Raw genomic sequence first — 23,450 nt, 5'->3', positions numbered from 1 at the left:
TTTTAAAATATTGTTTCTCCCAGTTACATTGACTAAAGTTATTTATGATTATATCTTACAGCCCCTACTGGGTTATATACTCTCTCATGGCAGTGTTTATTTCTGATTCATATTTTAAAAATTTTTATTAGAATTTAAACTCAGTACTTTGCATGGAGTAAACTGTCAGTGTTGAATGAATGAGTAAAGGAATGAAAGCTGGTATCTGCTATATAACCCCAGAAAAAGCATAGTAGAAGGAATAGAAGCACCAGGTTTCCACTGGTCAGGTATTAATATGTTTCAGTCACTACCAGTAGAGATCAATATGGGATACAGAGGATCCTCTAGAGCTCATTCTGACCCTAATGAGCAAGTAGAAGCTGGGGCCAGAGTCTATACAAACTTTGTGCTGTGCCTGGTCCTTGGGAAATGAGTGTGAAGCACTGATTCTTTCCAGAGAGGCTGCTGGCCTCCAGTAGAATGGTCACAACTTATGGCCATTATCATTGAGAACTAGAACTACTTCTGTGACCCATAGGATTTGTCCTCTCTGTTCCATTCCATATTTCCTTAGTAAAATCAGAGTTGTCACAAGGAGTACAAATTCAGGACAGACTCACAAAAACCCTTATACCTACAGATAGGAAACATGAAACATGTATTTCATTATAAAGACTCTGCCATTCATCTTATAAAAAACAAAGAAAGAGAAAGAAGACCATGGCTTGAGCATCATGAAAGACATTGTACAACAAAGAATATGCTCTTGAAATTATCTTTGTGTGTGTGTGTTTTTAATATTTTTATTGATTTCAGAGAGGAAGGGAGAGGGAGAGAGAGATAGAAGCATCAATGATGAGAATCATTGGTCAGGTGCCTTCTGCATGCCCCATGCTGGGGATCAAGCCCACAACCTGGGCATGTGCCCTTACCAAGAATCGAACCACAACCTCCTGGTTCATAGGTTGATGCTCAACGTTGAGTCACGCCAGCCAGGCTTGAACTTATCTGTGAATGCTGTAGCTCTTTAGATCCTGAACATGGAAAATACCAATGTTTGTAGAGTTTTATAGTTCACTAGTAAATTCATTCAAAAGACCTATGACCTTAATAAATCTTTACAATGAGACTATAAATGAAGAATCATCACTATTCCCATTCTACAGGTCATGGAACTGAAGCCCACAGAGGCCAATGTCACATACCTAGGAAGAGGCAGAGCCGAAACCAGGAGCTCGTCTTCCTGCTCTAAGTGCTATTTGCTTGCCATCACACCCACTGCCTTGCCTATAAATTAACTGGCAAACCCATTCACTGCAAGGCAGAGTTCTGGGTCCTAAAAATCTAAAAGGATCATGTAGCAGTATAATAACATTGACCGAATGGGTCATGCAATGTGCTTAGTTGCCGATAATGAAGTTACATTCTTAAAATTAATTGTTTGAGTCAATAAATAATTTCTATCTCCTATAACTCAGTTTTGACTAATTACTTGGGATAAGAAACCCTGGAGTGTGTAACACCTGATCCAAGAGAACACAGGGTTTCAGAAACTGGAAGAGAGCGCTGTGAGTGTATGCTCCCTCCCCTGCTCCAGGAACTTCTTCTCTGGCTCACCTTGCTGTATTGGTCAGCAGATCATATGGTTAGATATTGTATCTTGAAATCTGGATGGCGTAGCTGTGTGTTGAGGTTCTACCATTGACTTGGAGCAAGTTACTTAGCCTCTAAAGCTTTAGTTTCCTTTTCTTTATCTGCAAAATGGGAACACATCAGCTTGGATTCTTTGATTGCAAGCAATAGAAATGAACTCACTTATGCCAACAATGGTAATTTATTGAAATGATCTTAGTTCTTTCCCAGAATCAAAGGGAAGATTGATCAGACCTTGCAAAGAATAGAAACCTGGCAACTTCACAGATCTTAATGGCAGAAGTTGTTAGTACTGTGACATCAAAATGACACCACCTTAAGTGTTTTCCATCCCAGTGTCACTCAGGACAAGTTTGATTGGCCTAATCATGTGGCCACACCTGAACAGGGAGGAGGGGTAGGAATCCTGATTGACAGTATCATCAGAACCATATGGAATGGGGAAGGGTAATGATTAAAAACAACGACAACAATAAAAAAAACCCTTTAGTTCTCCCATGCAGTGGGCTTTCTTGTTGTTTTGTTGATGGTTTCTTTTGCTGTGAAGAAGCTTTTTTTTTTTTTTTAATGTAGTCCCATTTGTTTATTTTCTCCTTAGTTTCCATGGTCCTGGGAGATGTATCAGTAAAAATATTGCTAACCCTCCTACACTGTTAGTGGGATTGCAGACTGGTGCAGCTACTGTGGAAAACAATATGCAGTTTCCTCAAAAAATTAAAAATGGAACTCTCATTTGACCCAGTAATTCCACTTCTAGGAATATATCCCAAGAAATCAGAAACACCAATCAGAAAGAATATATGCACTCCCCTGTTCATAGCAGCACAATTCACAATTGCTAAGACTTGGAAACAGCCTAAGTGACCATCAGCAGATGAATGGATTAGAAAACTGTGGTACATCTACACAATGGAATACTATTGAGCTGTAAAAAAGAAGGAACTCTTACCATTTGCAATAGCATGGATGGACCTGGAGAGCATTATGCTAAGCGAAATAAGCCAGTCAGAGAAAGATAAATATCACATGATCTCACTCATTTGTGGAATATAATGAACAACATAAACTAATTAACAAAAATAGAACCAGAGACATAGAAGCATGGAACAGACCGTCATACCTCAGAGGGAAGGCAGGGAAGGTTAGGAGGGGTAAGAGATCAACCAAAGGACTTGTATCCATGCATATGAGCATGACCAATGGACAAAGACAACAGGGGGTGGGAGCGGCCAGGGAGATGTCAATGGGGGAAAAAGAGACGTATGTAAAACTTTCAATAATAAAAAATTAAAAAACAAAAAAACCCTGCAGGTCTGTTTTGAAAAAAAAAAAAAGAAGAAGAAGAAAAAAAAAAAACCCAGAGATTTACTACAGGAAAATAACAGTATTTCATTGGGTTGTTTTTATGATTAAAACATGTAATAAATTTAAAGTGATGTCTGACATGCAGTACTTGGTAGATATTCGTTGTTACACTGGAACAGAAGTGACTTGAGAAGGAATATGAATAACCACAGAGGAAAAGAAATCAAAAGAGAAAGGATTCAACAGGTGGCTTGACAAGGGAAAGTAGGGACTGCCTTCCCCCGCCCCCAATACCATGACCACTCCTAAAATACCATGAAATCTGTAATGAATGCCTTTAATTATTTGAACATTCTATTTGGTATAAAGAATGCTAAGTGCAGAGGCACCAGTGAACGGACACAACCAGATACTATTTCACTGACTAAACTGAATAACAGATACATAGACAAATCTACATAGAAAGCAAATGGCAATAAAGGTGAAGTATAAGTGATTCATTTTCAGAAAACACGGTTTTAACAATCTAAGAAATGGAATGAATATTTTATAATTATTATGATAGAATCATTATAAAATCATAGTAAAGTGGTTTTCACTTATTCCCCAGTAACTTGAATGAATTGTATTGGCAATTAACAATTACCACCCTTACGGCAATGAACATTAATATTTATGTGTTACCTACACTGTTACTGACTGGGCCAGATTCAGTCCCTAGATCCTCATTCCTCTATTCTTAGAGACATAAATGGGAGTTGCAAGTGAGTATCTGAAGGCACATTTTCAACTGCTGTAGTTTATCATTCTTATAGTTTATATCCTGAAAGCTTCATAACCGTGGCAAATCAGCCCTCACTCTGGGAATGGTCTTAAACAAGTTGGAAGCCATAAACCTATAGACAGTGCCAAATTACTCATCTTAATGATGAAAACCTGGCTTTCTTACTTCTAAAATCACCAAGTATTTAACTTATAATTTTGAACAAAACAATGATTATCTATCATTTATCTACCTACCTACTTACCTACCTACTTACCTATCTACCTCCCTCCCTCCCTCCCTAATCAAATGGATACAACTTCAGAGATTTATACTGGGAAGTCTTTATGTGATACTGGAGAATGTGGATCTCAAATCTTCATCTAAACCTGGCCATTTCTCCAGAATCTTTGTACAAAAGAGACAATGCATCTGTATGTGGACCTTCCCCTCCAAGTTCCCTGTCCTGCTATCAGAACTTGCCTTTTGGGGCTTAGGCAATGCCTCCAACATTACAACAATTCTAGACTTCAGAAGCGCATTTTGCATCTTTTCCCTCTCATTTTTAAGGAAAATCAAATGGAAAAGTTTTCATATCTCTAGGTTTGTTTTTTTTAAACCCACAATTCCTGATGCTCACAATGAATGAATTTCATTTTGTTTTAAGATAAGTATTATTTTGAAATGCTTTTCATAGGCAATATTATGTGACATCCCTCTAAATTAATAAATTGTGTCATTATATTTGGGGGGGGATGTAGGAACCAAATATGTTGTTTAAGATAGCCCCCAAACAAAAGAAAAATATGTTTATTTGTGATTTAAGTTGAAATGTGTATCCTTGGCACTTATATTTCTAAAGTGGTGAGGATTTTTAAAAGCTCATTTCTGTTACTTGCTTTTTAATGAATTTGCACTTGAATACTTATTTGTGTTGGGGTCCACAACACACTTGCTGTACAGGACACTTACATGTGCATAGCTTCCTTAGAATAAGATCCCCACAGCATCAAGCCCACTTCTCTGCTCCAATGCATCTCTTAAAAATTCTGGTCAGCCTCCCCCAATCAGATACAGAAAAGTAATGAGGCATCATGGGCAAAGTGGTAGCAAATTAGTGGTTTATAGATAAATGCATGCTCATCATTACCCAAAGGTAGTAATATATGGGGTAAACAAACAGTAAATCAAACACTTTAACCCTTTAACTACTTAAGATTTTGCATGTATATTTAATCTTTCCTTTTGAAACAATTTTTCCTCTTATCTATGGAGAATAAATATATTTTAAAAAACTTAAAATAAATAAATATATAAAATTTCCTCTTATTTTTTTAAACAAAGTATCTAAGGGGCTAAATATTCCCTCTGAAAAGTCGTTTTTTTCTTTAATGGAGCCTGCCTTCCAACATTTTCAATGACAATGCTACAGTATCATGTGGCCAATTCATAGGAAGTAAATATGTTCCTTTTCCTGCAAGGTTTACATTTGACTACATCTTTAGCAAAAGGTAGCTCTGAGTATATGATCTATTTTACTATTATGTGGTGATTGGTTATTCTAAGAAAAGTTTATACTAGAACAATATAAAATAGAAGCAGGGAGGGGAAGGGAGATTTTAGGAACCCCAACCACTGTTTCCTGAACTTGAATCATGGTCAGACTGGACCAAAATGATTTTTAGATGATCATCAAAATGAAAACAAAGTTTTAAATTTCTTCTAAAATTTCTAGACCCTATAGACTTCAGTTTGGTCAATAATGATTTAAACTATTCCAAGAGGATAGACTGATTCCTATCATTACCCTTATTTCTTCCCCTTAGAAGTGTCACAAGAACACCTAGGTAACCGATTCCAAGTTAAAGTATTCTTATTGTCTGGAAATTGGTTCTGAATTCCCATATTGCAAGTTCTCTCCTTTTCATATGTATAGTTTTCACCTCCAGTTAATACAGTATTTATATATTCTAAGATATAATTAGGTTTCCGCAGGCTTGCCTAGAAATATAGTTCATATCCTATAATCTTATTTAGGGTTCTATTCTTTAAAAAAAACAAACCATCTCTACCTGTTTTATTGGAACTCTCTCCCTAGTTTCCACATCCCACCTCCAGGTTAAAGAGCCCAGGATCAAGTCTGACCTGAACAAGCAATGGTCCAGGCTGTTGTATGTGTGCTGCCTCTGACCATCTTACAATGTTTTTCATTGCTATTCCTTTTTAAAATATATATATCATTGATTTCAGAGAAGAAGGGAGAGGGACAGAGAGGGAGGAACATCAATGATGAGAGAGAAACATCCATCGGCTGCCTCTTGCACGCCCCACACTGGGGATCAAGCCTGCAACCCGGGCATGTTCTCTGACCAGGAATCAAACCGTGACCTCCTGGTTCAGAGGTCAATGCTCAACCACTGAGCCTCACCGGCCAGGCTTTACTGCTATTCTTTAATGAGAGAAAAGTGATTCCACAAAATGTTTTTGTGAAGAATCAATAAATGCTACACTAAAGTGATCGCTTTGCTCTTTTCTGTGAGATTGCCTAATAGCTGTAGGCTGGTTGGTGGAGCAATGGGTAAGCGGAGTTAGGAGGGTGCCGTCGGGCAGAGTGCGCCAGCACTCTGCTGCCTGCGTTCTCCACGACCCCATTTTCATTCTTCATTTATGTTTTCTCACACTGTCTGGCCATGGAAAGATTCCTCATAAAAGCTAATGATTGCTCGATTCATAAAAATGTGCGTGATTTGCCTTCTTCACTTGTATATTTAATGACCGACAGAGCAGGCAACTATGTAACGAGGCCGGGCCTCGGAAACACTGACCGCTCTCCGCCCTGACTCGTGTGTAACTCTTTCGATGGTTGGAAATGTCATTTCCTGTTTCTTACCTGATCGGCTCCCCTCTTCTCTTCAGCTGGACCCCAGTCACCCTGCCGTCCTCACTGTGCCTGCTCATGGGCCCACGCACCGTCCTCCACGAGCCGCATTGGCCCGTGTTCAGCCTGCCTTTCCCAGGGCGGCGAGGCCCTTCCAGGACGCTTCCTACTGTGAGGCTGGCCTCTCCGCAGTCCCCCCACAGCCGGGGGGGGGGGGGGGGGGCACTGGCTCTCCCGCTCCTGGCCCGTGAGCAGCATGTGAGACAGAGGACGTGTCCCCAGCTGAGCTTCCTAGGACACTTGCTAAGCCCCCCAGCCAGCATGACTTCAACGCCGGCACATTCGACACACCTTTCACCCTAGTTTCAGATCCCTGCCAGGGCCCCTCACAGCCAGAATAAGTGTTTCTGATGTTCCTGCATTATTCTCCTACTGTGTATGATCATCCACGCACACCGAGTGTGATCAAAACAAGTCTCAAGGCACATAGTGTCATCTCTGTGTTTAAGGGCTAACTCCCCACTGGAAACATACCCCGCTTGGAAAGATCTGATTTAAGTAGCTGACTCTGTGGCCAGCGTGTCTGGGTTTGAAGTGTGGCCCCACCACGTGCTGGCTCTGTGGCCTTGGTCCGCGTCTCAGGTGCCCTGTGTTAGCTGGGGAGATGACACCTACCCACAGGGCCGCTGGGAGGAATGCCTGAGACGGTCAGTGAAGCTGAGACGAGTGTTTGTCAGGGAGTGAGCACTGAGTGAGGTGTGGTACGACCAGCTATGATTTTCTGTCTTCTGAGGAAATGTATCAGACGAGTTCTGTATCAGACGCGTGACCTATACAGGCTTACACAGGAAAAAAATAATTTTTTCATCAGGGAAAAAGACTTGGAAAATGCTCATCGCGTGGAGGCTTCCTTGTGGCCATCCTGCTGCATGCTGGGAGCCGCTCTGTGTTCCCAGCCCTGCGGCCTGCCTTCCAGCTCCCTCTGCATCTAATCAGGGCTGAGTGAACAGGACAGCTGTCCAGAGGTGACATCTGTGTCAGATTCCTTTGCAAATATAGTTGTTGTTGTTGTTTTTGTAAAAAAAAAAAAAAATACAGCAGTCATTTTTGAAATACGTGGCAAGTCTTGCCTCTCACGCTGGGCTGGGTTTCCACTTAACTTGAAACTGAAATTTTCTCAATCAATAGCACGCTTTGCAGCTGCCATTTTCTGGCTCCCTGTGGGTCCACATCCCATCCAGTAAAACCACGGGGCCAATTTCTGGCCTGGGAGGGCTGTTCCAGTGCGAGGGGGTATGGTTCTTTCAAGGGCGGCTGCCACTTGAGTGCAAGTTCATTGTTCGAAACCCCAGCTGCACTTCATTAGGGTAATGACTGCAGACCCAGAGGAAGGCTGCCTGCCAAAGGTGACTCAGTGGAGAGGAGACGCTGTTCCAAGAGAATGCAGCTTCGCAGAGGGCTGCTTAACCTGGACCCCGGCTTTCAGAGGCCCCGGGGGGGATTTTAGTTTCAAGTACTGTGGTTGTTTTCACAGGCCCATAAAGAGGATCTTTGTCAGAACCTAATCATTATTGTAACATGTGAGTGGCCACATAATTCCATTCAGTTCTACAGATAACCAATGGTGTCAGTTATGCACAAGACACGGAGCTGGGTCTTGAGGAAATTCAGAGACACAAGGCATGGTCCAAGCCCTCTAGTAGCTTACAATTTAGTAAGAAGATAAGACAAGTTAAATCGCTAATTATTCAAACAAATATTCATTGGTTTTCTCTTATGTGCCCGGAAACGGGTCCGACTAGCGAAAGCAGGTGCATCAAGTCTCTGGCCTCGAAGAATGAAAGTAAAACATAAGATGCCATGGTTTCTTTTGTTATTTTAAACCTTTTAATATTAAATAACTTAAAACTCCTCTCCCTTCTTCCTCTTTCCCAGTGAATCAATTGAGAGTGAATTTAAAACTCCTAAATATTTCCTAAATTTCCCAATTTTTGTTATTCCTAAAAGACAAAAACACTCTCTTACCTAGTCACATACCAACCATCAAATCAGGAAATTTATATTGATAGAATATTACTAGCTTATTCTAGAACCTCATTTAAGTTTCACCAATATGTCCCAATAATGCTCTTTATAGCAGAAAAAAAAAATTCCTTTGCCATTAGTCCAATCCAGGATAGCAGTTTGCAATTAGTTGTCACACCTTTATATATACATCTTTAGTCTTATAATTCTGGAACATTTTCTCAGTTTTTTCTTGTCTTTTATGACCTTGACATTTCTGACGTGTACTGTATGGTTATTTTGTACAATGTCCCTTAATCTGAGTTTGTCTGATGCGTCTTCATGATGAGATTCATGTTATGCATTTTTGGCAGAAATATCACCAAGGTGACATTGCATTCTTCTCAGTATAAGTGACATTGCAAGTCCCTCAGTAAGAAGGACATGATATCAGTATGTCCTATCACTGGTCATGCTAATTCTGATCATTTGATTAATGTGGTGCTTACTGGGTTTCTCCACTGTACAGTTATTTTCCTTTGTGATTAATAAGTATCTTTTGGGGTGCTACCTTGAAATCATGTTAATATCTTTTTAAAAAAAATCTTTTTATTTATTTCAGAGAGGAAGGATGTGGAAGAGATAGAAACATCAATGATGAGAGAGAATCATTGATTGGCTGCCTCCTGCATGCCGCACACTGAGGATCAAGCCCATGGAATACAGGCATATGCCCTGACTGGGAATCGAACCACGACCTCCCAGTTCATAGGTCGATGCTCAACCAATGAGCCACGGTGGCCGAGCTCATGTTAATATCTTATTCCTCAACAACTCTCAGCTTATCATCCTTGGATGATTCTTGTCTGAATAAAACATTGCTATAATAGCTGCCAAATTTTTATTTTTCTAATTTCACTGTGGCTTCTACATTTATTAGTTGGCTTTCTACTGAGAGGAATTGCTTTCCCTTTTCTCTTATTTATTTACTAGGATTCCAGTGCACGAATTCGTGCACCTTGAAAGGAACTGTGGGCCTCGAGGCTGAGGTGGGCACAGGGGCAGGTCTCAACCCACCCTCCATGCCCCTGCCCAGCCCCTCCTGCCCCGGCCCCCAGTCCCCTGTCTGCCGGCAGCCCCACTGGCAGCACAGAGTGATTTGGACCGGTGCCAGCAGCAGGTACAAGTAGGGCCAGCATCGTCAGCAGGTGGGAGCAGCAGCTGCTGCCCCGATCACCCCTCAGGAGCAGGAGGAGGTGGAGAAGCCCTCAGGGGCAACCAGAGATGGCAGCCGCTCACACCCGCTGATGGCGCTGAGCAATTGGGACCAGCGCTGGGTGCCGGCAGTGGGTGCAAGTGGGGCGGTCACTGGCAGCAGGTGGCCTTGATTGCCCCTCAGGAGCAGGGGGAGGTAGAGAAGCCCTGAGGGGTGATCTGGGCTGGCAGCCACCACTTGCATCTGCTAACAGCACTGAGTGATTGGGGCCGGTGCAGGGTGCCGGCAGCGAGTGCGAATGGGGCCGGCACTGGCAGCAGGTGTGCACCCAGGCAGGACCATGGCGCGTGGGTGCAAAGAATTTTCAGTAACCACCAGAGGCTCGCCCCGATGACAGCGACCAGCGCCCCGCCTTGGTCTGGCACCCCTGCTCACCTGCTCTACCATCCCACCATGCCCGACACCCACCATGTTCCATGCTCTACCACCTGCTGCCAACGCCTGCCAAGTCGCATTGCACACCCCCTGGTGGTTAGCACATGTCATAGCAACCAGTTGTTTGGTTGTTCCACTGTTTGGTCTATTTGCATATTAGCCTTTTATTATATAGGACTAGAGGCCCGGTGCATGAAATTCGTGCACGGGGGGGGTGTGTCCCTCAGCCCAGCATGCACCCTCTCCAATCTGGGATCCCTCTCACAATCCAGGACTGCTGGCTCCCAACTGCTCGCCTGCCTGCCTTCCTGATTGCCCCTAACCGCTTCTGCCTGCCAGCCTGATCACCCTCTAACCACTCCCCTGCCAGCCTGATTGATGCCTAACTGCTCCCCTGCCAGCCTGGTCACCCCTAACTGCCCTCCCCTGCCAGCCTCATTGCCCCTAACTGCCCTCCCCTGCAGGCCCAGTCCCCCCCATGCCCTCCCCTGCAGACCTGGGTCCCCCCAAACTGCCCTCCCCTGCAGGCCTGGGTCCCCCCAAACTGCCCTCCCCTGCAGGCCTGGTTCCCCACCAACTGCCCTTCCCTGCAGGCCTGATCACCCACAATTGCTCTCCCTTGCAGGCCTGGTTCCTCCCAACTGTCCTCCCCTGCTGGCCATCTTGTGGAAGCCATCTTGTGTCCACATGGGGGCAGCCATCTTTGACCACACGGGGGCAGCCATCTTGTGTGTTGGAGTGACAGTCAATCTGCTTATTACTCTTTTATTAGATAGGTTAGAGGCCTGGTGCATGGGTGGGGGTTGGCTAGTTTGCCCTGAAGGGTGTCCCGGATCAGGTTGGGGATTCCCTTGGGGCATGGGGCGGCACGAGTGAGGGGCCTGTGGTGGTTTGAAGGCTGGCCATGCCCCCCAGCACCAAGCGGAGGCCAGGGCCGGCTGGAAGTATCTAGGATTTATTTATCTTCTATAATTGAAACTTTGTAGCCTTGAGTGGAGGCCAAGGCAGGCCAGAGCGGAGGGAAGCTTGGCTTCCTCCATCGCCAGGGGCAACCAAAGCCTCCGGCTGGCTCCAGCTCTGTGGCCGCCACCATCTTGGTTGGGTTAATTTGCGTACTCACTCCTGATTGGTGGGCGTGGCTTGTGGGTATAGTGGAGGTACAGTCAATTTGCATGTTTCTCTTTTATTAGATAGGATTCCTATTAGCAAGATCCATGGATTTCCATTTCACTCAGTGGGTCATAATCCATTACACTGATATTTATTTTGATGTTCAAACTGGCTTGTGTTTGGCTAGTGGGAGCACCTTCAAGCTGGTTCCTGTGTGATTTTTGGTAGGTCCCTTAACTTTTTGAGACTTTGTTACTTTCAGGAACAAAACAACGCTCCAGTCTTATCTTGTACTTTGCCTGCCTCAGGCATTTCTCCAAAGAGCTCTGATTCCTATGTGAGGAGAATGGGATTTAGAAACCAAGACCCGGCATTAGGCATGTTCATTGCACCTAGCCCTCCCAGTGGACAGAGCTAAGAAATGTATGTATGCTTATGCATGTGTACATACACATATCTGCATCTATTTCTATATCTATGTAATGTTAAAAGCCATGAGTTCAGATAACTAATTTTTATTCCAATCAACCACTACAGGGTTCATTTTAGTCTTTACTCTTTCCATATTTCTAACCCCTTTCTTCAGAAAAAGCCTGTTCCTATTTTCTGTGCATATATCTGTCTGCTCATTTTCCTTGTATGATAGCAATCTCCTGAACTCATCCCCTCAGTTCTGGCCCTACAGATCCCAAAACCCCCACCAACCCCTGACTGCTTCTTTGGTTCCAGCCCAACTGGTCCTGTCACCCCACGTTAAAGGAAGAAAACAAATGAAGATTTTTTATAAAGAAAAGAAAAAAGGAAGGGAAGAGGAAGAGAAACCAGAGTTGTGATTGTCTGAATACTTGTGCCCACACAAGATTCATATGTTGAAATCCTAATGCCCAACGTGGTATTAAGAGGCGGGGCCTTTGGGAGGTGAGTAGGTCATGAAGGTGGAGCCCTCATGAATGGAATTAGGGCTCTTATGAAAGAGAACCTGGGCCTCTTCCTTCTTCCACCGTGTGAGGACGGTGAGAAGATTGTGTCTACGAACCAGGAAGTGAGCCTTCACTAGACACCGAACTTGCCAGCACCAGGATCCTGAACTTTCTGCCTCCAGAATGGTAATAAATAAATGTTTCTTGTTTATAAGCCACCCAGACCATGGTATTTTTATTATAGCATCTGAACAGACTAAGATAATAGTCTTAAAAGAAAAATGATAAATTGTCCAAAATTTATTCCATACTCCACCAATTCCTCTTTATCAATAAAGCCAATCATTAGATTTAACTGTTTGGAGATCTAATGTTTAAAATTTTAAAAAAATACCAATGAATTCTATTGTTTGTAATAGTATTATATAAAATTTTAAAATTTAGAATTAAAACAAATAATGTATATAACATTTTTAAGTAACCTGTATTTTTCTCATAAAAAGAAACAGAAAAGTATTGCCTGTAACAAGTTCCACATCTTATTTCTCTTTCAGATTTGTTTCCCTGGTTCTCCCTTGATTATTGGTGTGAGGACTCATGTCTCATGTGTTTTTGTAGGAAATAAATTGACAAGAAGTGTTGCAGGAGAAACAGCTTCCCCCTTTCCTGAGTTAGGAGGTAGGGGTGTGTATATGCGTATGCGTGTGTGTGTGTGTGTGTGTGTGTGTGTGCGCGCGCGCGCGCGCACACACTACTGTTAGTCAAGGGATAACATGGCAGAATGATCATTTACCTATTTATCATCATCAAATAATAGATACTTAATTTACTGCTTCCCCCCCCACTCCTTTCCCTTTCCAGTAATATCCCCAGTAGGCCAGCCTTACGAAATCATAGATAATTGCCCCAGGCAAAAATATTATCCCTTAAAAATAGGATTTTACAAATATTTTATAGAGAGGTTAAAATTGTACAAATAAACGTATTTTATTGGATATAAACATGAGTGTATATCAAGTATGTTGGTGACTGATTCATTTCAAGGGATGTCCAGAGGGACATTCCTTTTGTTCATTCTAAGGGCAGAGGACTGCTCCTGTGTGGTACTTGCCACCTCCCAGCAGGTATTACAGAGAAGGAGTCACACCATCTGAAAAGAGAGATGTTTGAGGTTTCAGTCTTTGTATAGCAATAGGAGAAGAAGAGCTACTTCCTTGTCCAAAGTCAAAAGAAAAAGGGCCCCAGTAGAATCTAGTAACGACTGGGGGTATCTATAAGAAGAGAGACTGGCATTTCATTCTTTGGTTGACTGACTGCTTAGCTAGCAGATTTGCTGATCTGCCCCTATACTAGCAGCTCAGAGGAAAAGAGCATGGGTGAACGTTGGCCAGATCCCTGGATGAGGGTAGAATATGGGTCTCTTACTTGCCGGGGACCTGAGAGTTTGCCACACATTGTAGATGATCCTGAGAGCCATGGTTTTGTCAGCACCACTGCATCATGGATGGAAAGGAGGTGTACACATCAGAGAAATGCAGGTTGAAACCCCCAGCTCAGAGTCAGCTGGTAGATGCAGCTAAATATGGCAAGGGGCTGGTCAGACTAGTTAGCTGCATAAGAATGATCACCTTGCTGGCAGGCCATGAGGAAGCTACCCATCTATCCATCCTAAACTCAAGACAATGGGCGGGAACAGAAATAGAAGTCTAGAGGCTAGTCCGATAAAGAAGGAGACATTGCTCCCTTTCTTTCTTTATTTTTAAATATGTTTTTATTGATTTTTAGAGAGAGAGGAAGGAAGAAAGATTAAGAGATAGAAACACGATCAATCAGCTGTCTCCTGTATCTCCTTCCCCACACTGGGGATCAAGCCCACAACCTGGGCGTGTGCCCTAACCGGGAATCAAACCAGCGACCTCTTGGTTCATGGGTCAATGCTCAACCACTGAAAAATACTGGCTGAGCTTTTTTTTTTTTTAATCCTCAGCCAAGGATATGTTTTTATTGATTTTAGAGAGAGAAAGAGCGAGTGAGAGAAACATCAATGTGAGAGAGAAACATCGAATGGTTGCCGCACATATGTGTCTTGACTGGGGATTGAACCTGCAACCTGGGTATGTGCTCTGACAGGAAATCAAACCCATAACCTTTTGGTGTACAGATCAATGCTCTAACCAACTGAGCCACACTGGCCAGGGTGACATCGCTCTCTTTCACTCTTCTTTCCCCTCCCCCACAAGCACAATTCAGAAACTAGCATCTAAAAGAAGTGGAAAGGGGGGTGCTGAGAGTCTGGCATTCCTTGCACCCCATACAATTCTGTCATGGTTTAGGAAAGGAAAGGAGATGATTTTAAACCAAATTTGGGGTAGAAGTTTTATAAGAACAGGACTGGAAGAACATTGTTTTGTTATTAATAACCCAAAATGGCTAGAAATGTATGCAATCCAGCCAAGTAGTCATTAAGGACACCACTAGCCAACAGTAAAAGGGGATAGATGGTGAACATAGTATAGTTGGTGTCAATTCTCATAAAATAAAATTCTTTAATGTTTATATGCCAAAGAGTTGAGATTTCTCAATAAACTGTTTACACAGACATCTGTTGAAAATGATATTTCAGAATGCTGCTCTGGCTTGCACAATTTTGCAAAAGGGTTTCCAGAATGTATTTAACAGATATCTGCTATTAGATGCACAAACATGTTACTGACCAAGTGCCATGGAAATGGAGAGGAGGGAGAGATGACTTCCACATGGGGATTCCCCTGGGCTCTCCTTGTCTGACAATAGGGAAGTTGCCAGATTGCGCCCAGATGAACTGACAGCTTCCTCTTCCTTTGATCGTTGTAGAAGGGAAATTCCTCAGCTTCCTCCCTCAAGTTCAACCCAGTTCTGAACTTACTCTTTTCCCTACCCCTAAAATACACTTCCTGCATAAAGACTAAGACCTTACATTTATTGGCCTTAGTTGGCTAGTTTGAATGGAAGAGGGGAGAGGCTGGCTCTCTTTGGCTCTGCTGTTATGCTGCTGCTCACTGCATCCACTGAATGCATTTTGGATAATATACTAGTAAAGAACTAGAGCCATAGGGTGCATATTTCATTTTCATGTGCATACTTTAACACACTTAAAAAGTTTTTGGAAGGAGATTGAGACTTAGAATTGGGCAGATTTGAAAGAAAATTCTAACTCTGCCATTCCCTGGGAAAAACAGTTAATTTCTTTGAACCTCAGTGTCTTTACCCATGAACTTAGGATAATAAGATTTCCGTAATAAGATTACTGGGACAGTTATGTGAGATGACATCCAAGTGCCTAGCACTGCCTGCCACCATGAGCACCTCAATAAGTGGACGCTCTTTCTAGTGCTCACAGCCAGCATCTGGCCCAATGGTGGGCACCACAGAAGGTGTTTGATGGTTATTTTCCAGCATGAGTTCTAGCACTGTCTCAGGGTTGCCAGGTGCAATAACCCAGCCCAGCTTGTTTGAGAGGAAAGGGTATTTGTCATAAGGACACAGGGGAATCTTGCAGACGGGTTCTCCCATAACCAGTGCTGGTATGTGACTGTCTTGTGATGATGCTTACTCTTGCTCAGATTCTACATGACCTTGCCCTTCAGCTCCAGAAAGTTAGCACAGTCAATGTTTCGGTTCTCTCATTTCAACTTTTTTAGAGAAAGACTCTTTTTGTTCAGATTTAGTCAGGATTTTATCCCTGCTGCCTCAGTTAGCTTGGCTAACCCATTATTTTCTGGCCCAACCAGCTGTGGTCAGAGATGTAAATATGGCCACTTGGGCCCACCTTCTAGGTTGTAAGTGAGAGAAAATTGCCTGTGCCAAGGGTGTGGTTTGCCAGCATAGAATTCTCATCTCCACTGAGATCACTGTGATTGAATGAGATTCATTCTTTGCTCTATAGCCAAGGAGACATCTCAGAAGATGAGTCTTCAGGGCTCATATCGACTAGAAAAAAACATCATGTAGATATTTTATAATCAACCAAAATTTTTTAACGTAAAAAACACTTATGGCCTGGCTGTTGTGTCTCAGTGGTTGAGCGTTGACCTATGAACCAGGAGGTCAGGGTTCAATTCCTGGTCAGGGCACATGCTTGGGCTGCAGGCTCAATCCCTAGTGGGGAGCATGCAGGAGGCAGCCAATCAATGAATCTCTCTCATCATTGATGTTTCTATCTCTCTATCCCTCTCCTTTTCTCTCTGAAATCAATTTTAAAAATATTTTAAAAAGCAGAAATAAGTAAAAACTATTTATGTGTCATTTAATTATTTACCAGATACTGTCTCAAGAGTTTTTCAAATATTAACTCATTCAATCTTATCACTGACTGAAGAAAGGTACAATGAATGACACTGGCATTTTACAAATTTTACTAGAGGCACAGAGAGGTGCAGTGATTTGCCCAAGGACACAGAGCTAGTTGACAGCTGAGCCAAGACTTGAACTCAGGCAGTTTGGTGTGCAGAATCTATACTCCAGACCACTATATAATGATATGATGCTGCAATCATACTAAGACAGCCAATTCCCTCTGTGCAAGGCTGCCGCAGACCAAATATGCCAGCATATTTACTTATGACCTAAAGACATGAGATTATTACATGTGATCATTCTTTTTGGTGCCTTCAGATATAACCCACTGCAGGCTTACTCTCACCTACCACTTGCCTTTTATCCTTGTCTGGGTCCATGGATGTTCATGGGAGCTCTGCTATATATTTCAGATTACCTTGAAAGGGTTACATGTACTGATGATTTGGTTTTACATTCATGTTTTTAAAGCCTTTTCATCTCAGTAACATTTTCCATTTTCTAACAACACTTTAAATTCCATTTCTATTACTTGAATATCAGACACAATTATGCCATTTTGAGTTTCTTCTTTGCAATTAATGCAATCATATGACACATCACTAATGCCAACCAGAAAACTTATCACAAAATAGTATAAATTATCATATTTCTATATACATTTGCAAATGTCTTATCAACATTCCAATCCTGTATACATTTTTATTAAAAAACACTCTCTGTGTTGGATTTCTGGAACTGTTAGCTGTCAGCCACACTAGCTCAGTTTACATGACTGCCTGTCTCACAGAGGGAAACTCTGATTGAAATCAGCAACTTAAATCAGGTTACATGAGATTTCTCATCCAAAGAAGCTCTTTGAACTGCCAAAATTATTCATAAGACTATAAGACCATTTTCTCTCAGAGATATATATAGATAAATGTATATAGAGAGATCATCTACACATACAGATATATAGGTAAATAATATCCATAAGGCCTTTTCTCATATAGACAATACTATCTATCTATATGTAGATAGGTACAATGAACAACTTTTATATATAAACTAGATGCTCGGTAGGATTGGGCCTGAACGGGCAGTCGGACATCCCTCTCACAATCCAGGACTGCTGGCTCCCAACTGCTCGCCTGCCTGCATTCCTGATTGCCCCTAACTGCTTCTGCCTGCCAGCCTGATCACCTCCTAACCACTCCCCTGCCAGCCTGATTGATGCCTAACTGCTCCCCTGAAGGCCTGGTCACCCCTAACTGCCCTCCCCTGCAGGCCTGGTCACCCCTACTGCCCTCCCCTGCAGGCTTGATCACCCCCAACTGCCCTCCCTTGCAGGCCTGATCCCTCCCAACTGCCCTTCCCTGATAGCTGTCTTTTGGCAGCCATATTGTGTCCACATAGGGGCAGCCATCTTGTGTGTTGGAGTGATAGTCAATTTGCATATTACTCTTTTATTAGATAGGATAGAGGCCTGGTGCATGGATGGGGGCCAGCTGGTTTGCCCTGAAGGGTGTCCTGGATCAGGGTGGGGGTTCCCTTGGGGCGTGGGGTGGCTTGGGCGAGGGGCCTGTGGTGGTTTGCAGGCCAGCCACACATCCCAGCGACCCAAGCAGAGGCCCTGGTATCTGGGATTTATTTATCTTCTATAATTGAAACTTTGTAGCCTTGAGCGGAGGCCAAGGCAGGCCAGGAAGCTTGGCTTCCTCCATTGCCAGGGGCAACCCAAGCCTCCTGCTCTCTCTAGCTCCGTGGCTGCCGCCATTTTTGTTGGGATTTATTTATCTTCTATAATTAAAACTTTGTAGCCTTGAGTGGAGTCCAGGGCCGGCCAGGGTGTGGGAAAGCTTAGCTTCCTCCATTGCCAGGGAAACCCAAGCCTCCTGCTCATTCCGTGGCCACTGCCATCTTGGTTGGGTTAATTTGCATACTCACTCCTGATTGGCTCGTGGGTGTGGCTTGTGGGTGTAGCAGAGGTATGGTCAATTTGCATATTACTCTTTTATTAGATAGGATTCTGGAACTTAGCAATGAGAATAGTGGGTTTGAGTGATATAAAAATGGGTATATAATCATAAAATTTGTTCCAGGGAATCAGTGTAATTTTAGCTTTGGTAAGTCATAATTCCTCTGCTATCTGCTAGAGAAGGATAAGAATACCTCCCTATACACAAGGTGACTGAAGAAGTCACACAAAGCTATAGGCTCTCTCCTCTTCAGCTCTGTCTCATGTCCTCTCTTGATTTTGGTGTCCCTTTTCCCTCTGATGAGATGCTCCGTCTTACCTCTGATCTAACATGAAGCTGGGTGATCAGCAAACACTTCTCGATGGGGTAATTTGTGATTTATTTTTTGCCATTTTTGCCAGAAGACACTAGAAGGTACCTCCTGCTCAGCCTTTGGAGTATAAACTCATGAGGAGGAATGAAAGTATTTCCCACTGCCTGCCCCTCTCCTTCCCCAACTATAAAAAGGTAAATAGGACTTTCTAATGTCAAAGCCTTTCCTGTAAGCCAATGATCTCTATTCTATTAATGTAGAAAGGAATAGCAGAACATGGATTTACTTCAGAAAATAAGAAGGTGGGAGAGAGGAGTAAAGTAACAGAGGGGGGTTCTGGATCCGCTGGCTGTCTAAGTCATAGTGGAATCCTTTCTAGGCTGGTTACATGGTCTAGGATGTGCTGGTGCTCATGGACCAGGCAAGGACTTCTGGGAGGGCACCAAGCAAGTGTCCTGGAGCACTGGTCAGACCCACCTCAGCCCTGAAGCTCAGGAGCAGTGCCCAGGAATCCTGTCCCTCTGGATGAGTAGGATTCTTGCTATTCTTATACTGTAGGGTCTTTGTCTATTCCCCTTCTAGTCACTGTAGCATAGATCTCTACATTTCAGTATACAATGATTAATTTTCTAGTTGCACAACAGCATGCACCCAGGCAGGGCCAGCCTCACGAATGTGTCACCTGTGCGGTTGGATAGGATCCCCACTCAGAAAGGCCCCATGCTTAGTTTAATGCTCTGCTGTCATCACCTTGAAGTTCTTAAGTTTTATCTCTGAACTTGTGTTTGGAACATGAAGTCCATGGGATAATGGGTCATGTGTGTGAGTCACAATATGCACATCCATTGTTCCTTGATGGCATTCACAAAGTTCCATTAGTCCAGAATTTCCATGAACCCACGGTGCTTAGGAGTTCTGTGAGAATCTAAGGAGAATACAAGGTAAGAAGAGTGTTACATCTATGACTGAGTTAATGGGGGTGCTGACATCCACAAGAGGCCACACTTTCTATTTGAACCAGAGCTTGCTTCCTACAGGGAAAGAAGGAAATGGTGTTCTAAGAACACTATCATATTCTTTCTTATCCATGTTACTTCCCTGTGTTAGCCAATCACTTATGCTGAAATAATGACATTGAAGGAAAGAGGAAAACTGGGCAACCCACAATTCCTTCTTCTTGAAGTCCTTCCTTACTCGGCAGTAAGCTGAAGATAGAAAGTGTTGGTAGAACATGCGTGTATCAAGCAGGAAGCACAGTAAAAAGACCTGAAGTAGTTTTGTGCAGCATTTTCACTATTCTGGTAAGAACAAAATACATATGCATGTACAAGCTAGGAAATACAAATTGTATCATTTCAGTGATTCCACAGCCAAATTATATTTGCATTTAAAAGTAGAATTGCACGATATAAAAATGCACAGTAAAAAAGAACACACCACAATTTTAATTTAATGTCTTGAACCACACTTTCATTTTGAACTAGGTCCCACAAATTATGAACAGGAAGCCCTGCATTATCATTTTGCACTGGGACCTGCAAATTATGCGGCATCTCTGACCCCAGCATCCCTCAAAGGCTCAATTAGGTTGGAAGGCACATGAGCACTGGTATTTCGGGGACAGGGTGGCATGCCAGGGCACTCTGAGCTGGGTTCAGAAGGAAGTAAACACAGTCCCCGGTCAAAAGGGCAAGACCCTCTGACCAAGAGAAAAGAATATTTGAACAGAAGGGAACTTGATAGAATGAATGGGGTAGAGGTTCAAAGATCTTTACCCAATGCCCCAAATGACAAGGGAGAGGGATTTGAAGATTTGTGGATGACCTGCCTAGGCTGCAAGGTTAAAGCTCTAATGGCTGCTATGTCTCCCTAAGTCAGAGCTGAATGGAAGCAGGGGCAGCACCTGATGCTGGCATGAAGGCTTGCTCAGGCCTAGGAAAATCAGCATAGTTCAGAGCTCGGAGGGATCACTCCAGGATTACCTAGCCCAGCTTTTTTTATATTAGACCTGGGGAAACCAAGACTTTGAGTTTAATGTGAGAGGAAACCTGATCTCTACCTAGTCCTAGCTTTCTTTCTAAACCTTGGGTAAGCCACCTACCCTTTCCAAGCTTCTGTTTCCTTCACTTAATGGCAGGGGTTAAATTACAAGTCCTCTAAGGAGACTGGTCCATTTCTGAAAGCCTAATATTGAAATGTGTCACAATGAATATAAATGTTTGTGTAGCATATTATGCCATTGAAATGAGACAGAAACATCTATGCTGCTGCTTTAATAATGACTTCGTTAAGATAAAAGACATAATTGGTAGGATTGTGCACTGAAAGTTCTAAAATTTTGTGCTCTATCCAGTCATAACCCAAGTTCAGTTGGTGACATTTTGTCTGTAATTTGTGTAGTTCTCTAGGACCAAATAATGCAAAATCGTGAACTTGGCCTGTAAATTTAAACACAAAGCAACATCTTATGCAATGGTATTTATACTTATAATGATGCTTTTTTTTACCTCTGGGGAGAATAGAGACCATTAACTCTAATTTCCACAGGAAGTGAGGTGATTGTAGTGATTTTGGTCAAATATCAGCAGCACTAGGGATTCTGTTGGTCTCTATGGGAAACAAAATAATGAACTTTAGAGACCATTCTTCTGATGTGCTATGGAAAAACAGGTCTGGAGTAGAAGGATAATTTGTGTAATTGGCCAAATAATAATGATCACTTATAGGGTCCAAAAAAGAAGGAAATAGTGTACACAGGAGCTCTGTCAGAGGTTGAATTGGACCCTCGAAGGCACTCATTGTTGTTCCAGGACTATAAAGAAAGCTTCAGGCAACATGTGCTGCCTCCAATCTCACCCCTGAGCCCTTGGTTGTTTTAGTTCTTAGATCTGGCTTTACCCTGGGGTCATAACTTCCTGAATGGGAATGCTCCCTAATTTATTTGAAAGCCACCTCTGCCTCTTTCTTGCATATCCATAACCTTGTCTTCACCCTGCTGTGGTTTCCATCCTGGCTGATCTGGTTACTCAGAGCTGACAGAATGACCTCCACCTTTCAAGTCTTTGCAAACCCTAGACACAGACATTCATAAATATGAAGCTCTCCACTTTGATTATCCTTTTCTAGTTCTTCTCATTGAAAAAATAGATCGGCAGAAGTTCGATTTGTTCTATTTATGTTTTTTATATTCCCAAACATGTCTTTCTTTCTTTTTAAATAAATAGGAACTGGAGCATCCAGCAGGATTAGCATATTGAGCTTCATGGTTAGAAGGGGACACCAGGAAGAGAACCACCATGGCGCCTCCAGAAAAGGCCCCGCTGCAGGCACTGAGGTCTGCATGGGCTGATGGAGAGTCACAGCTCCCTCAGATTCATTTGCTGACCAGTGATCACTGTCCACCCCTTGCAGCCTTTATCCTTGGACTTGTTCACAAACTCTTCTTTCTGACATTAACCCCTGTTTTGTATTGACTTCTTGTCCTGCTACCTAGCTTACCTGACTGGTCCTAACTCCATTTTTTAGTTTTTAAACCAAGTTTTAGTATCAAACCCACATCTCCACCAGCCTCCAAGGCTGGCCTGTTACTAGTTTGGATTTTACTCACTTCCTGCCTGTCCTGTGATATTCCAGTTGCTAAGACTGGAGAGAGTCCCCATTTTTTCTCTCTACTGATAACCTTTGCTTCTCAAATCATGACTGGTGGTGGTAGTGGTAGTAGGGAATATTGGAAGAAAAACACTGTGTTTTGGTTTCCTGGACTCATTCTCCCTAGAACAAACTTCTTAGATGAGCTTCAGTTGCTGGTAGAATTGCCTTTTTTAGCACGAAGGTCTTAAAAACCTGCTATTTTTATGTTGTATTTACTAATGAGTGCTCCTTGTCTCTTTTTACTGTGAAATAAGTGAAGGTTTAGAGGCAAGTCAAGTCAAGGAATTCTAAAGAACTAAATAAATAAAGCAATGAAAAAACACTTCACACCAAGCACAGAAATGTTATGCTATTATGGCTACTGTAAAATTAAATATATAAATGGTTTTGTGTGTTTGTTGTGTCAAATCTTATAAATCAATACTAGAGGCCCAGTGCATGATTTAATCATGCACCTGGTGCACCAGCGGGCTGTCCGCCGGTGCCCCAGGCCTTCCGAAAGCCTCCGGCGCTGCGGAGGCTTTCGAAAGGCCTTGCGCCGGAGCAGACAGGCGGCCAGGTCCCCCGCTTTGGCCTTTGATCGCGGGGGACCTGTCCGGCTGGCTGTCCGCAGGCGCCCCAGGCCTTCCGAAAGCCTCCGGCGCTGCGGAGGCTTTCGAAAGGCCTTGCGCCGGAGCAGACAGGCGGCCAGGTCCCCCGCTTTGGCCTTTGATCGCGGGGGACCTGTCCGGCTGGCTGTCCGCAGGCGCCCCAGGCCTTCCGAAAGCCTCCGGCAGCCATGGTACAGACGCTGAGCTCGCGGCGCCAGAGGCGCCGCGAGCTCAGCGTCCTTCTGGCCCAATCAGCTACCCCGGCCACCCTGAGTCCCGCCCCCTGCGCCTCCTGCTGGCCCAATCGTGGGCGTAGCGGAGTGATGGTAATTTA

Source organism: Cnephaeus nilssonii, assembly GCF_951640355.1.
Source record: "Cnephaeus nilssonii genome assembly, chromosome: 10".
NCBI lineage: Eukaryota > Metazoa > Chordata > Mammalia > Chiroptera > Vespertilionidae > Cnephaeus > Cnephaeus nilssonii.
Note: the sequence above shows the minus strand (reverse complement) of the source record.